This window comes from Puma concolor, chromosome A1, assembly GCF_028749965.1.
Source record: "Puma concolor isolate L17-30 chromosome A1, mPumCon1.1.hap2, whole genome shotgun sequence".
NCBI classification, from domain to species: Eukaryota; Metazoa; Chordata; class Mammalia; order Carnivora; family Felidae; genus Puma; species Puma concolor.
Genome location: NC_141667.1, coordinates 65,693,065 through 65,709,758, shown reverse-complemented (window position 1 = coordinate 65,709,758; position 16,694 = coordinate 65,693,065). Strand labels below are relative to the sequence as shown.

At 52.9% G+C, this 16,694-nt stretch overlaps 1 protein-coding gene across 3 annotated transcripts in view; it reads right to left on the bottom strand.

The window, feature by feature from the left end:
* HRH2 (histamine receptor H2) overlaps window positions 1-15,828 on the bottom strand; it is a 78,534-nt gene extending 62,706 nt beyond the window's left edge. For all 3 annotated transcript variants that reach the window (XM_086720233.1, XM_025924882.2, XM_086720223.1), the window contains exon 1: window positions 15,704-15,828. The gene's annotated coding sequence lies outside the window, so the exon portion shown is untranslated. The remainder of the gene's footprint in view (window positions 1-15,703) is intronic.
* Between the last annotated feature and the right edge of the window lie 866 nt (window positions 15,829-16,694).

The window sequence follows — 16,694 nt, the reverse complement described above, 5'->3', positions numbered from 1 at the left end:
TGGAGGCAGGAAGAGGCTCGCTGCCCTGCTGTTTACACGAGGAGATGGGGTGTGGCAGTGGGGGTGGGCCTGAGCTGAGCCCTGCCGACCACACCCAGTAACCACTGTGGGTTCGGAGACATAGAAGTCACTGGGTCCTGGAAAGGCAGTTCTTTGTCTTTATGAACCATAATTTCTTAGAACTTTCCCCCTATAACTGGCCATTTCAAATGTCCTAGGTACCTGCTGCTGAGTACATCAGAAAGTGGCCCCAGCAACAGACCCTCAGGAGCTCTGCCCCTGTCAGAGTCCCAAAAGGGCCCGAGGAATGGGGGTTATGTCACGGGGCAACGTTTTATTCTTTAAGGAGGGAAGACAAGCCTTTGCAAGCTCCAGAGTGGCCATACCCACACGGGGTGCTGAGCAAGCATGACTAAGGCTCAGACGGCGGGAATGGAAATGACCTTGGTCCTTCCAGGGTCCTTTTCTTCCCACTTACCGATGCCAGCCAATGCACAGCTCCGCTTAAGAAATGCTGACACGCTAGGAGCCCTGGGGGCTCCTTCTTACCATCACTCGGGAGCCTGAGGCAAGCTGTGGGGCCGGGGCAGGGAATGCAAACCCAGTGGACACGGCGGGTCCCAGCCCCTGCGGTTCGGACACAGCCAAGCCCCATGGTGGGGGCAACAAGGAGCTGCAGGAATTCAAAAAACTGAAGTGTGACTCTGGCTGGTGGCAGGTGACAGCTGTGTGTGTGCACGCTCGCACACATATACAGAAGGCAACATTTTACTAAGCCTGGAAAACCCCATTAGTGTTAAGAACTCAGACTCCTGACCCAGCAGTTGTGCTTCTAGGAATTTGTCCCGTGACTCCCCACGGTGCTGATCGTGTTAGCAAAAGCTGGAACGGTGTAAAAGTGCACAGGACACAGAGCAATGACGCCATCGAAAAGACGGAGGAGGTTGTCTGCGCCCACGTGGGATGGTCTCCAAACATGTGCCGAGTCAGGGAATGTGTGTGTGTGTGTACCCATGCATCCACACGCGGCTGGCTCAGGAAGGCCACCTGCCAAAAGGGCAAGGTGGGCTGCTTCCCGCGGGGACCTGGGGGCCGAGCCGCGTGGGAGTGAGACTTCTTTCGCCATGCACCCTTTGTGACCTTTTGGAATCTTTTGTACCTTGGGTAGGTATCACCTTTTCAACACCTAGCAGCCACACGGTCCGACAGGTGGAGGAGGGAAGGGGCAGAGTACGCTGGGCAGAGGGAACAGCACGCAGAGGCACGGGGGCTGGGTGATCAGATCAGGCTGAGGAGCAGGATCGACCACGTGGTTGGTCAGGGCTCCGGGCCAGGACTGGCACCCGGTCCGCTCGGTCCGCAGGGCCCTTTGTAAGAAGTCCTCCACTCCAAGCTCACGGCCCTCAGGGACCATCCTCCCCCCACTCCCCCACAATCACTGCACAGGTCTGGAGTCAGGCTGGTCATGCCATGCCCTCCGCTGCTTCCCCTGTGGTGAGCTTAAAGATAACCGCGCCTGCCACACCCTGTATGAGCTGGCCTCGGCCAACCTCTCTGGCTGATTCTTAGGGGGTAGGTGGAGCCGGGGCTGGAGGGCTGAAGAGTTTGGACTTAGTTCTGAAGGCAATAGGGAGCCACTGAAGCTTCAATCAGTAGGCTCAAGATTGTCCAGGAAACCGGTAGAAGGTGTGGAACACATCTCTCCTGATCCCAGTCAGCCACCAATCAATGAGGACAGGAGGACACTCTTCTTCCTCGTTACCGCATAGAGAATGCTTACTTCGCGACAGGCCCAGGGCTCTCGATGTTTACACCACCTCATTTACTCTTTATCACATCTTGAAGCAAGAGAGCTTTTCTGCATTTTATAAATGCAGGAACCAGGGCTCAGAAAAGTTCAGGAACTTGCCCCAAGTCTCAACACCATTAGGTGGATTTGAATCCAGGTCTGTCGGACTCTAGAGTCCCTATCGTGGGCCACTGTATATTTAGCTTTTCCTGTGGGGAAAGGAATGATCCTTGGGCTTTTCAAAGAGATGGTGTGATTGGGCATTTGCGGCACAACATTCTTCCTGCTTCGCGATAACATTCGCGTTGGTCTTTCATTTGTGTGGTGGAGATTTCTAGCTCCTTCACAGCAGTGGGCTGGGTGTTTCATAAAAGCCCTGTAGGCAGGAAAAGACTTCTGGTTGAGACTCTTCTTACAGAGAAAGGTCCTAGACTCCCAGTCATCTGAGTTTTGGTCCCAACTTCCATTGCCCCCAGGGGCCCAAAGCCGGGCATTGTGTTTGCTTCTGTCCTCAAGAGTGTTGTGTTCCAGGGGGGCCTGGGTGGATCAGTCGGTTGAGCGTCCGACTTCGGCTCAGGTCATGATCTCATGGTTCGTGAGTTCGAGCCCCGCATCGGGCTCTGTGCTGACAGCCCAGAGCCTGGAGCCTGCTTCAGATTCTGTGTCTCCCTCTCTCTCTGTCCCTCCCCCACTCACACTCTGTCTCTCAAAAATAAATAAATGTGCAAGAAAAAATTTTTAATAAAAAAAGTGTCGTGTTCCAAGAATGGCCACCCCCCTGCCACCACCGGTGGGGCCCCTATGCATCGGCTGAGAGGTGAATGGATCTGAATGTTGTGTGGAATCTGGGGCAGCTTGACACAGGTTGGGGAGAGCCCCACCCCCTCCTTAGTCCAGAGTGGGACGGAGGGAGGCGGGTCAAAGTGGACATTTTATTATGATGAATGTTATCACTCTGGCATCATACCTAGGGAGAAGGTGACCTGGACCAGAAGCTGGGACACAGATCACTTCTGTGTGCTGAGCTCCTACAGATATTCTCCTATCTCTGTGAGGCCAAGATGATTACCGTTCCTGTTTGACAAATGGCTCGGAGCAGTTAAGTCACTTGTCAAGTGCACACAGCTGGTAAGGAGGCAGGCAGCGGGCTTTGAGCCAGCCCTGGTTCTACGGTCTCTGAGTGTCCATAGGTTCCACACCTACCCAAGGTATGTACCTGGTCCAGCTCGTTCCCTATGTGTGTCACCAGTTCTTGCGAGGGTGTCTTCTTCTCAATGCGACACCCTATGCAGCTCGCCTGACCTCTTCCAGGGGTTGATGTGGGAACCCGAGCCACATCTGGTGACAATAAATTCCCTTAGTTATTATCGTTTGTCTGAGAAACTTTATTTCCCGTGTCCTTTTTGTTTCAATGAAGGTGAAGGTCACATCACATAAAGCTAACCATTTCCAAGTGTACAATCCGGTGGCATTCAGCACATGGACAATGTTGTGGCTACAGGACACGTCCATCACCCCAAAGAGAAAGTCCACACCCATTCAGCAGTAACTCCCCATCCCCCGTTATCCTGGTCTCTCCCAACTCCCAGCCTGCCTTCTGGCTCTTTGTATTCACCTATTCTGGATACTGTGGGCACAAAGTGCATGTAAGATTGGGAAGTATGGGGTTGGGGGAGATCCCCAATTCTCCTTTCTACCTTCTGCTTCCCTTTCGTCCACCTAGGTGCTCAGCTAAATGCGTAGGCATCATCCTTGACATCCAGCCTACCAGGGAGCCCAGGGAATCTCCCTCTGAAATATGTGTATCTAGGATGTGGCTACCTTCCTTGGCCCCTGCCGCCATCTTGGTGCTAGTCCAAGCCAGCATCATCTCTTGCCTGGACTTTTACTTTTAAGTTTCTTTATTTGTTTTGAGAGAGAGAGAGTGCGTGCACATAGGAGAGGGGCAGAGAGAGACAGAGAGAGAGAGAGAGAGAGAGAGAGAATCCCAAGCAAGCTCAGAGCTGTCAGTGCAATACCCAACGAGGGGCTCAATCTCACAAACCTTGAGATCATGATCCAAGCCAAAATCAAGAGTTAGATGCGTAACTGAGCCACCCAGCTGCCCCTCTTGCCTGGCCTTTCATGACAGCTCTTGACCGGCTCCCTCCTCTCTTGCCAATGCTATACTGTGACACCCTCACCTTGGCTCATAAGGCCCCGTAGGCTCTGCGCCCTACCTCTCTGGCCTCCTACGTTATGCCCACGGCCTCAGTGGGCACGTGGCCACCCTGACCTTGTTCCAGTGCCTTGGACATGCCGCTTGCTCCCCCTTGGGGCACTGCCTGCGATGTGATGGGCTATTGACCTGGATGTCCCAGTGTTGCCACAAAGATCAGTTCTGCACAGGGGCCCTCCTTGACCCTCAGAAACAACTCTCTTCACCTCTATCATACCCCCTCCACTTGACTTTCCGCACGGCACATCTTTTTTTCCCAGCATTTTTCTTGCTTCCCTACTTGTTCGCTATTTCCCGGTCCCCACTGGAACACAGGAGCCATGAGGGCTAGGATCCACTCTGTCTCGCTCCCTGCAAGCACTTAACGAGGGCTCAATTAATACTCATCGGATTGACTAAATGCACGTTGAAAACAGCCATCATAACAATATCGTATCCCATTTATTGGGTACTTTGAAAGTGCCAACCGATGTTCTAAGTACTTTATATACTTTATCCCATTTAATCTCTGCAACAACCCTATTATGTGCATTCCATTCTTCATTTCCATTTTCTAGATAAGGAAATTGAGATTTATGGTGTTTTGTGATTTGGCCCAAGTCCATAGCCAGCAGCAGCTTGGCAAGTGTGGGAAAGGCCTGGGGAAGGCCTTTTCAGGGCAGGGGACGGACTGGGCTAAATGAAAACTCTGCCTTGGTTCTCCTGAAGGAGGCGAGACCCTGGATTGCCAATGTTTGCAAGGGGGCCCACATCTCTGCCATCCAGGGCAAACTGCCCAGGGGGCCGGGGTGGGGTGGAGAGGGCATGGGGTTGGGAATTTGGACCGTGAGTTTGAGTCCCTGGTACGATTCTGACTTGCTATGTTACCTCCAAGTTTTATATCCTAATTTTCCTCAGCAGAAAGTGAGGACATGGGATGAGAATATCTCAAAGGTTTCTTCCAGCAACTTTATGTATGTGTGTATGTGTAGAGGGGGTGGGAAGGGTGCAATCATGAGCTCCCCAAATAAGAAAATAGGAGTGCTCTGGGTAGAAACAACATTCAGGGGCCACCTGGTGGTCAAGAACCCCTTGTTCAGCATCCCTGAAAGGTAGTCATCCCAGTCACCTTGCATACCTCCAATGATGGGGGACTTACTATCTTACCAATAATTTGCCAACCAGTCACAGCCATTTAAAAACATACAGAGCCCAGGGGCGCCTGGGTGGCGCAGTCGGTTAAGCGTCCGACTTCAGCCAGGTCACGATCTCGCGGTCCGTGAGTTCGAGCCCCGCGTCAGGCTCTGGGCTGATGGCTCGGAGCCTGGAGCCTGTTTCCGATTCTGTGTCTCCCTCTCTCTCTGCCCCTCCCCCGTTCATGCTCTGTCTCTCTCTGTCCCAAAAATAAATAAAAAACGTTGAAAAAAAAATTAAAAAAAAAAAAAAAAAAACATACAGAGCCCAATACATGCTGTTTTGGAGGCATAGCCCACTGGATAATAAGTGCTTTGCAAAAATACGTATATTCCATAGAAAAGAGAATGTGTACTTAGCTATTTAGTATAACGAGCTGCCACTGACTAGCTGTCATAGTGTTACATTTGTAGATAGCCAATTAAACACTCATTACTTGCAATTTTGTGGTTTTCTTTTTGTATGTTGGGTCTGGGACTCGCGTGTGCCTGTGTGAGTTTGCAGACATTTTTGTAGGTTCCTGAAAAGCTCTGAAGCCCCACGGGACAAATCTAAGTCCCCTTTCCCAGGCAGCCCGACAGGGCTTCATGTGCTCCTGAGCTTCCGCTTCTTTGATACAACAGCCCTCGGGCCCTCCGACTGGACTCACCACCATCATCTCTGCCATTGCGGCTGCCATCACCACCACCACCGCCCTGCCCGTCACTGCTGCCATCCTCCTCCTCCTCACCGTCCTCATCCCCATCGCCGTCATCACCTGCACCCGCAGCAGCCGCCGTGGCCACGGGAGCTGGGTGCCAGAACTGCCCCCGCCAACATGGGGCCTCCCTCCCTCTCTGATCTTCCTTCCCCCTGACCTCACTGCAGCTTGCGCCCTCCCCGCAAGGTACAGCTTGCTCTCACAGGCACGCGTCGTCATGTGGCCGGCTGGGTCACCTTTAAGGACCCAAGCAGCAAACAGCTAACATTTGCCAGGAACGTTCACCCACACTGGCTATCTTCTATAATCCTCCCTGTCCTCTCCCACCTTCCATGGCCCCTCCCCCGGCCCATGAACTCATCTGGGGTCCTGCAGAACTCTGTGGAGCAAGCAGTCAGGGCGTTCTCTATTACCCCGTTTTGCAAATGTGACACAGAGAGGCCAAATGCCTGGGCGGAGGCCACACAGCAGGTCAGAGGCGGGAAGAGCCCTCCCAGGTTTCCATTCCCAACAGCGTGCCCTGTCCCACACCCCCTGTGTTCCCCACACCTCATTCGTTCGTGCACCACCTCCACGGCTTTTGCCAAGCCCACAAAATGCCAGTCCTGGTTTGTTTTTGTTTTTGTCTTTTTTTTTACTTGCTATCTTTCTTTAACGTGTTTGAATTTATTGCAAAAGGAATGGTTTTTATCCCTGTAACAATCAGCAGGATCCCTTTCCCTGCAACGGGTCACCCTGAAAATCAAGGCGGCGAAAACGCAATCAGTGTTAAATTCCGTGTGGCTGCTGCTGCCCAAAGAGCCAGCCTCTCTCCCTGTTGGAAAGGCAGGCTGGCGTGCCTGGAGACGTGCTTACGACGGATTAGCACCAAACTGACGCTTTCCCTGTGACACGAGAGGAGGACGTGAACGGGGAAGGGAATCCTCTCGCTGTGGGACTGGATGTGCTCTAGCATCCGTGGAACCGACCGCCCAGGTCCACTTTGGGACCCTCAGGGCCGCCGGCCCCGCCCCCGAGGAAGCATTTTGCCCACCGGGGAAGCCAACCCCGTGTCGGGGAAAGGAGCCGGGAACTTCTCTGAGGCTCAGTTTCCCCATCTGTACACGGGGCGTGATCCCACAGGGTGTGGCGCCGGTCAGATGAGATGCGACACGAAGGCCTGGCATTAGAAGTGAGGCGGCACCCTAGCAAACGTCATTCCCAACCCCCCGGCCACTCTCTGCTCTTCCCTCACTGGATGTGGAGGCCTGCCTTTTCGGGGAGAGAGGCACCCAAGGCGGCCAGAGCGGGGGAAGAAATGAGCGTGGCAAGTGCACACGGGCCTCCACGGGGACAGTCTGGGAGCAGGGGCAGCTCACGGTAGGCCCAGGACAGCCTGCCGGGGCCGATGGACCCGTGTCCCCGGGGAGCACGCTTGTCCTCTCAGCCTGCAAACCTCAGTGAAACACCGGGTCCCCCACAGCAGCCGCAGGGCCTCCTAATTCCAGCCCCGCTACTTATCAGTGGGGCAATTCTGGCCAGGCCACCTGGCCTGGAGCCCCAAGTCCCCTTCCTGCGAAACGGGGATGATAATCTCAACAGCACAAAGGTGCGGAGAGGCTTGTGGGCTTAAGAGCAAGGCACTTCTAGACAGCCAGCTACCCTGCTGCTCCTGTCCGCGGTCACAGCAAGCACTGGCTTGGTGTCTCTCTGCCTCAGCCTCCTCGACGGGCACAACGGAAATGATGACGGGTTCTACACATTTGACTACTGTGAGGAATAAACGGGCGGAGGCGTGGAAAGCCCTAGTAGTTGGGGTTGAGGGGGTGCATGCAAACCCCCTACGGGATTCACAAGCCCTCAGCACCACGCTTGCTGCAGAACCTGCCTTCCTCCAGCTCTCCACTGGGCTCTGTCCTGCCCTGTCCCGTCTCCTTCCACGACCTCACCACGTCCCCTTTCTCAGCTGTGCCCCTAGCAGCACCCCCAGCTCCTACATCCTGCCCTGGGGAACCAACCCACGACCCTTCGGCATCTGACCCAGGCGCCAGGATTCCCGGAGACGTCCGCTCAGCTCAGTCCAAACACATCACACACCGTAGGACCGACTGTATTATTTACGACAGCTGAATACTGGAAATGACTTGCAGGCGTTTAAACCTAGAAGACTGGCTGAGCAAATTATGTCATAATGGAATTCTCATAGCGCTTACTATCACGTTTTGGAAATTACGAAATAATGAGGGGACCTGTTTATATTTAAGTAATAAAATAGCAGAATTGAAAGTGTATATAGAAGATGACTGGAACTCAGAACTCCTACCTTATCAACCTACAGGGGGAGAAAAACAACCAAAACTTATGTCTAGAAGGGCAGGCTGCACAGTAAGAGTGGTTTCCTTTGATGGTGACAATGACTTATTACTGTCTTCTTCCAGATCTCTTTACCAAACTTTTCTACATTGGGAATTAATTCTACGGTGACTAAGATAAAACACAAAGGTGCAGAAGTGTGTATGACATGCTCCTCTCATGTCAAAAACATGCACATACGTATACATGTAAAGCGTGCATGTTTTTGCGTAAAGCAAATTTGAAAGGATACATCACCATGAACTAACAAAAGTGACCTCCTCTTTTGGGCAGGGGACTGGGCGAATGGGGGTCAGGGTGGAGGGAGGCTCCCTTGTATATTGTATTTCTAACCACACGGATGTTTTCTCTGATCAAAAGGTGGAAAGAAAAAAAGCCCATAATCGTCTAAGAGATCTTCAGCAAAGGCGGTAAGTATTTTTCCAAATGGGCTCTGTGGACATTTGTTCAAGTTGCTACTTAAAAAAAGGAATTTGTGGGGCACCTGGGTGGCTCAATTGGTTAAGCGTCTGACTTCAGTTCAGGTCATGATCTCGCGGTTGGTGGGTTACAGCCCTGCGTCGGGCTCTGTGCTGACAGCTCAGAGCCTAGAGTCTGCTTCTGATTCTGTGTCTCCCTCTCTCTGCCCCTCCCCTGCTCATGCTCTGTCTCTCTATCTCTCTCTCTCTTTCAAAAATAAACATTAAAAAAAAAAAAAAGGAATTTGTGCTGGAAGTACAAGGTCTTAATGGTGGACTTGACTTATTTTTCCCATGGAGCCCACCCTACAAATAATGCTCCCCGGACCACTTTAGGGAACGCAGAGCAAGGGAAAACTAGGAAGATTGTCCTGCCTCCCAGGCCCGAGGGTGCCCTGGGCCAGGCAGGCTGTGTGTGAATTGTCTATACCCACTGTGGGACTGTGGGGGTGTGGGCATGGTAACCCAGAGAGAGGATGCGTGCCCCGGCCAGAGGGGTGGCCACTGTGCTCACGATGGGTCAGTGCCACCAGATTGCCACGTTTTTCAAGAGAAGCTGGAAATCTGGATTTTAAATGAAGTCTTCTGGCTTTAAAATAAAATATCTAAACTTTTCAACTTTTTTTTTTTTCTCTAACATCTTCTTCTGATTCCCTGTCAAAGACCTCCACCGACTGCTGGCTATGAGCTCAGCATGTTCCTGGTGTTCTCAGAAAGCTGGGTCTGCCCCGAGGATTTACTTCCATTTCTAACCACCCACCCTCTTTCATTATTACTTTGAGAACTTTGATCCAGATCAACATAAACTCACTGGCCAATTGCTCAGGGAGCTTGCGTTCCTTGTGGTTGAAAGTCAGGCTGACTTTCACCACCTCTGTCCCATGAGTGTGGTAAGGAGTCCCGGAGAGGGCTAACCCTAGCAACCAACTTTCTCGTGGGTCGCGAACGTTCTGCATCAGGTAGTGACAAATGGTGGTGCTGTCGCTGGACTTCTGCTCTGGGGCTCTCCCGTCCTCCACAGCCTCAGTTTCCCTTCCCTTCCTGCCATCACGCCCTCTGTGCACCAGCCAGACGGAAAGTCTCACCCTCCCTTTGACTCTCCATATTCTTGCACCTCAGTGCCTTTGCACATCCCGATCCCTGAGTCTGGATCACCCCCTCCGGCAGCTGCCTCTGTCCTCCGTCCCTCAGCCATCTGGACAGTGCCACATTCAAACGTCAGCTCCTTGTGCCTTCTCTCTTATAGCCAGAACCCCAAAAGGCTGGCATCCACTGTTCTTGCGTCGTTCATTATTTAGACTCCCATTTCTCCTTCAAACCCGCCCCCACCCCCCACCCCCTTGCATATGCCTTCACCTTCCAAACAGCTTTTGAATCTGTTCCCTTCTCTCCGGCTGCAGTGTTCCACCCTTGATCCCAGCTCACCTGGACAAGAGCAGGGGCATCCTGACCATGTTCCAGGTCTCGGCTCTCTCTCAGCCCCACCCGCCTCCGCACTGTGTTTTGGAAAACACAACCTGGTCACCTCAGTCCTCGGCCTAAAATCCTTGCGTTGCTCCCCGGCCTACAGGACAGAGTCCAAACTCCCCAATTTGACATTGTGGGATCCTGCCCTGTTGACTCCTCTGTTACCTCCTTCCACTGCCCCTTGCGCCTCGGGCAAAACCTAATTAATTGTCCTGCGTGCCCTGAGGACACCTGGAGGTTTCGTGGCTCAGTGTCTCTTAACCTCTTTCTCCACCTGCAATCCTCTTTGTCTACCTGCTGCCTTGCCATTGACCTCTGCACCCAGCTCTGGGAATCCTGCCCTGATTCCCCCAGGGCTGTAGGTTTGGAGGCTAGACCATTATTCTTGGCCGGAAAGGTGGGTGATCGCTGAGCTGAAAGTGGCCAAGGCGTCCAGTCCTGGCTGGCGCTGTTGACAATTCTTCCTGCTGCTCCTGGAGGCTGGGCATCAGGTCAAGGCTGCCACATGCTCCTGGAGACTGTCCCCACGGGGCTGGCGGTAATCAGCCACGCTGCCTGCTCCAGTCTGTGACCAACTTGGCTCCAGCCACCTTTCTCTCACTGCCATGGCGCCAGGCCCGCACCCTCCTGGCAGCGCTGTCCCACGGAAGCTGGCATCAAAGAAGGACAGAGTCAGAAAGGATCTGTGAGATCAGCTAGTGTGCCCCTGCCTGGTTTTAGATGGGGTAGCGGGGGGCCCAGAGAGGGACAGTGGCTTGCCCAGGGTCACACCGTGGTGAAAGGTATAGTGGTGCCTGGAGCCCAGGTCTTCCAGATCTTATCAGATAGGAAAGAAAGAAAGAAAGAAAGAAAGAAAGAAAGAAAGAAAGAAAGAAAGAAAGAGAGAGAGAGAGAGAGAAAGAAAGAAAGAAAGAAAGAAAGAAAGAAAGAAAGAAAGAAGAAAAGGAAAACGCCCTTTGGTCTAAGTAAGGGGGTGACACAACGAAGTTTTGACTCTGATCTGAGTGGACAGTTCGGCAAACGAGACGTACAAATGGCCAGCGGGCACCTGAAAAGAGGTTCGAATTCATCAGCCAGCCGGGGAACGCAAATCAAAACCGTAACGATAGCCCGTCATGCCCACAGAACCCAAAAATTGGGTAATAGGGGTTGGTGAGGGTGAGAAGACACTGGAACCCTCATACAGTGCTGACGGGAACATAAAAGGTTTGGCTGCTTTGGAAAAAAGCACTCTAGTAGTTCCTCAAAAGGTGACACATAGTATTACTATATGACTTAGTAATTCTATCCTTGGGTATATCCCCAGAGGAAATGAAAATTTATGTCCTCAAAATCTGTACACAGATGTTCACAGCCGTATTGTTCATAATGGCCAAAACAGTGGAACCAACCCAAATGCCCATCAACTGATGAATGGGTAAACGAAATACGGTGTATCCATGAAGGGAATGTTATTTTGGCCGTATAAAGGCATGATGTACTGATACGTGTCACAACACGCATGAACTGTGGAAACATGCTACGTGAACTAAGCCAGTCACAAAAGGCCACACGTTATTCCATATTATCACATATTATATGATGCCACTGACACGAAATGCCTAGAATGGGCACTTCTATAGACACAGAAGAGAGACTGGTGGTTGTCTAGCCTGGGGTGGGAGTGAGGATTGAACGGGGAAGGACAGTTAATGGGTACCAAGTTTCTTTCGGGGTGATGAGAATGTTCTGGAATTAGATCGTGGTGACGGTCGCACAATATACTAGAAGCCACTGGCTTGTAGACTTTAAGTAGGCGAATTTTATGGCATGACAATTATGTCTGTACGATGCTTTAATTTTATCAGAGAGCACTCCAGTTGCTGATGGCGGCAGAGGGACAGCAAGAGGGCCAGGCGGCCGATAGTGCAGTCACAGCCTCCAGCACACAGGACGTCCCCAGCACACAGGAGGCACTTAGGGACTATCTGTGGGTGCCTCACACAGGCCGATCACTGTTCAGGAACGCCCTTCTCTTCAGCTCCAGGGTTTCTTAACTCTGCACGGTTGACATTTTGCACAGGATAATTCTTTGTTCTGGAGGCTGTCCTGTGCATCCTGGGATGTTTAGCAGCACCCCTGCCCTTCCTCACTAGGATGTGAGCACAGCCTCCCGCCCCAGTTGTGACAATCAATATCCAGTCCCCAGTCCTAAGGGACTAAACTGACCCTGACTGAGAATCACGCCTCTAACCTCTTTTGCCCACCTGGTGAATGCTTGCTTACCCTTCCGGAATCATTTCCAATATCATTTCTTCTGGGGAGCCTTCACCCTTCGTTCTCTGACGTTCCATGGTTTCTTAAGCAAATCCCATCGAAGCCCTGGCACACTGTATACACATCAGTCTTCCCCACAGCTGTGTAGAGATGGCACCTTATATACCTTTGGGTCCCCAGCATCTAATACAGAACCTGGCCCTGTGGGGGTCACTACTCAGCCCTTTCCTCAGCCGTCAAGTAGGGACATGCACGGCCTCCCCCAGGTTTTCTGTGACTAGTGCTCACACGTGAGCTAACTGAATCTGCCCACCCCTCCTGACTCTGCTTAGGGGTGTAGGCTCTGGATCCAGATGGCCTGGGTTTGAATGCTGTGGGGTGCTGGGCCAGGGACTCAATTATCTAACTCTTGGTTACAGATCATTCTTCTCTGTAACACGGGGATATTGATAGTACCTACCTTGCAGGGTTACCATGAACACGTAGTAAGAACACAACCAATATCAGATATTATTGGTAATAACAATGAAGTATTCTTTCTTTTTTCCAAGGGGCCTTCCAGACCTCAACAGAGAGGTGGCCTTGTCGCCAATAAGTGTCCATGTGCCAGTCCTGCCCTGGGTGTTGGCCAGGAGGAGGTGGGAGCGGGTGGGTTATACCGTGCCTAGAAGCCAGAGGGTTCTATGTCCGCTAATGAGCATATTACATAAAATGTGGGAAGTTCAGAAATTACAGTCAGGGAACAAATCTATAATCCCACCACCCACTGGCAAACGTTATTAACACTCTTTGGTCCGTTTCCTTCCAGTCATTTTTCTAAGTGCTTGCCACTAATTTGTGACCATGCCCTACATATGCATATGCATAGGCATGTCCCCATTCATTAAAAACTCTCCATTTTTAGTAGCCACATGGCTGTTCCATAATTTACTTAATTGATCCCCTATTTGACATTTAGGCATTCTCGGATAGTTGATGACTATCTTTGCATTTGAAAGAGCCTTTGTTCACATTCCCATCATTTCATTTGGATGGCCTCCCTTCTTTTAAAACATTTTTGGCAAAGGGATGCCTGGGTGGCTTAGTCTGTTGAGTGTCCAACTTCAGCTCAGGTCATGATCTCACTGTTCATGAGTTCGAGCCCCGCTGCTACCAGCACAGAGCCGGCTTTGGATCCTCTGTCTTTGTCTCTCTCTCTCTGCCCCTCCCCCCCTCACATTCTCTCCCCCCTTCCTCTCTCTCTCTCAAAAATGAATAAACATTTATTTTTTTTTAAAAAAAAAAACATTTTTAGTAAAGGAACCTCTCTAGCCTGCTGAGACACCCACTTTCCCATAGCTGGGTGCCCATTTCCCCATTATCAGGGATTTCCTCCCCAAAGCTGAGCTAAATCCTTGGGATTGGGACTTAATCCTGTTTCCCCTTCTCTGGGCGTTGGTGGAGATGGACCACAGCTGGTCTTGTTTTCCCGTGGGACCCATCAGCTGGGAGGGAGAGTTTGGTTAGTCTCAGCAGAGTACGGAGAACAAAAAGTGTCCCTGAAGCTAGAAGTAGCCTGGGCCGAGGTTACCAGAGACGAGGTTAAGTGGGACTAGGTGGTAGAGGAAATGAAGCTGGCTGGCTGGGGTGAGCCGGCTTGATATCTGCTTCCTATGTGATGTTGATTAATGACCAGCTTTCCTTCCAGAGAAATCACCCCTAGAGTAATCACTAGGCAAACCCCAGCCCCAGTGCTAGACTCAGACTCACTTTCCCCAGTGATGACATAGCAGCTCCTTCCTCTTACACATGGAACAAGAAACCAGCGCTGACTTGGTCCCCACCAGGTGCCAGGCCCCATGCTGGACACCTTCCACGGTCATCTTTTGGGGAGCCACTGTGGTACCATCACAAGTACTCTGGAGTCAGGCAGATCTAGGGCCAATCCCAGCACAGGCACATCCTACCAGTGTGACCATGTGGCAACCATTCACCCTTGTGAGACTTGGTTTCCTTGTCTGGAATTTTGGGGTTTAATGACACCAGCTTCCCAGGATCCTTGTGTAGACTACAGCCAACATTGTGTATACAATGCACCAAGTACAGGTCTGCACAGGGCAAGGGCAGGAGAAATGTTATTTCTCGTTCCATTCAATTCTTGTCGTATCTCAGGGTCAAAGATGTCAATAAATGTAATCTATCTAATTGCCTTTCATAACCTCCAGCGACAGGGAACTCATTAGTAAGTATGAATTTATAACTTCCCATTACAAATAAGATACTGAGGCTCCAAGAGATTCCCCCAGGAGTCTCTCAGGACAGAGACTGTCACCTCACAGTTTTCATGTCTTAGAAAACGATCAGGATGCATGTCTAGACTGGAAGGGACTCCTGCTCCCTATCCCAGTTCCCAGGACCCCGCTTCATGCCCAGCCAGACCACTGGCCACCTCTGGCAAAGGAGAGCAGAAGGAGCCTGGCCAGGACAGATGAGTTCCCAGGAGGCAACCAGAACCAGGAATCTGGCCATGGAAGTTAGGGTATGACAGCTGGGGGACTGGGGGACACCACTGGGGGACACCACAACCTGCAGGTACTTTCCTGCCCCACTTTCTTATCCTCATAGCCTTCTCAAAGGGGGCAGTGGTATACCCCTCTTCACGGGGTGGGAAACTGAGGTTCACAGGGTCAAGGTCAACGGCACTTTCCCTTAAGTCAGCGAACTGGGATTCCTGGTTAGGGCCACTTGCCCAGCATATCCTGGAGGCAAATCGGGCCAGGCGAGGCCAGCTCCGTCCTCGCTACTGGGCATAGGGCAGCAGCCCAGGAGGACGAAGGCCAGATGCCTGGGCTCCCTGAGGAACTCGGAGCCCCCCTTCCCGCCCGCCCCCAGCCCTCCACTGGCTTTCCCTCAGCAGAATGTGACTCCACGCTCCCGCAGACAAATCGTCCCTAGAAAACGCCGCCGCTCAGAGCCTGGGGGCAGGACAGAGGCTGTTTCGGTGCAAGTGGACTTTCCAAATCCACCCCCACCCGGGCAGCTGGGGCGATACACCCCACCCCGCGCCCTGAGCACTGCTGCGAACCCGAACCCGGGCTGCGTCCCGTCCTTGCAACGCCCCCTTGGCGCGCGCACGACCTCGGCGGGTCGCGGAGAAGGAAACTGAGGCTCCGAGGCGGAGGAAATCGCCCAAGGTCAGGAGCAATCAGCGAGCCCCGGGGCCGGGAGCTCAAACCCGGGGTCAGGGTCGAGACGGCGGCGGGGACCCCACCCGGAGCCGAGGCCTCGCGGGGAGGCGGCGGCCGCGTTACCTTGAGCTGCTGCGCCGTGGGGCTCCGGCTTCGGCTCCGGGCTCGCCGCGGTCCTGCGCCCGCGCCGGCTCCGCTCGGGGCAGGGATGGAGCGGGCGCCCGGCCTGCGCCCCGCCGCTCGCGCCCACTTCCTCGTCTCCGCCCCCAACTCGCTCCTCCTCGCGCTCAGCTGCTCCCGCCCTCCCTCCCTCCCTTCTCCCGGTCTCTGCTGCTCCCCTCTTCCTCTCCCTCTCTCCTCCCGCCTCCGTGCCCAGCACACTCTCCCTTCGCTTTGCTCGCTCCCCACACTCCCAGGCCCCCACGCTCCCCCACTTTCTCCTAGACCTTCCTCCCTTCTCTCTCTGGCTCCGACGCTTCCCCCTTCCCCTTTCTTTCGGTCACACTACCCTCCATCCTCTCATTTTCCCACCTCACTTCCACCCACCGCCCCGACAGCCCGGGCTGGGAGCCGGCGTCCAGCTGTGCGGTGATCCAAGTGGAAGGGAACTCCCGGGCTGTGGCCCAGGGGTCAGGTGGCAGCCTTCCGCAGGGGTGCCCAGCGGCACCTGGAATCAGGCTACATGAGAGAGAACGGTCTCGTTTCAAGGGGAGAGCCTGGATAATTCCGGGATCAGAGGAACTTCAGAAAACCCCAGAGTGGATTTGTTCTAGTTGAAGGAAGGGATGGAGAAAAAGAGGTAGAGAGGAGGGAGGGTCTTGGGAAAAGGGAATTTGGGGTATGGAAAATGGAGGTTCAGATGAGAAAAATCTCTCTTAAATATCAAGATGTCAAGGCTGCTGTGCTCACCACGCAGCTCTGGGTGGAGGGAGCGCCCGGATGGCGGGGGAGGGGGGCAGGATGGCCAAGGGTGTTGGCCAGACCTGCATAGTCAGCCCAGGGTACAAGAAGCAGGTGGTCAGATGGGCTGCCCGTGGTTGCTCAAGGAACCTGATATGAGCAAGGGAGTTTGTGCAGAAGCTAGGCCAAGGAGAGCAAAAGGATCCTGGCTCAG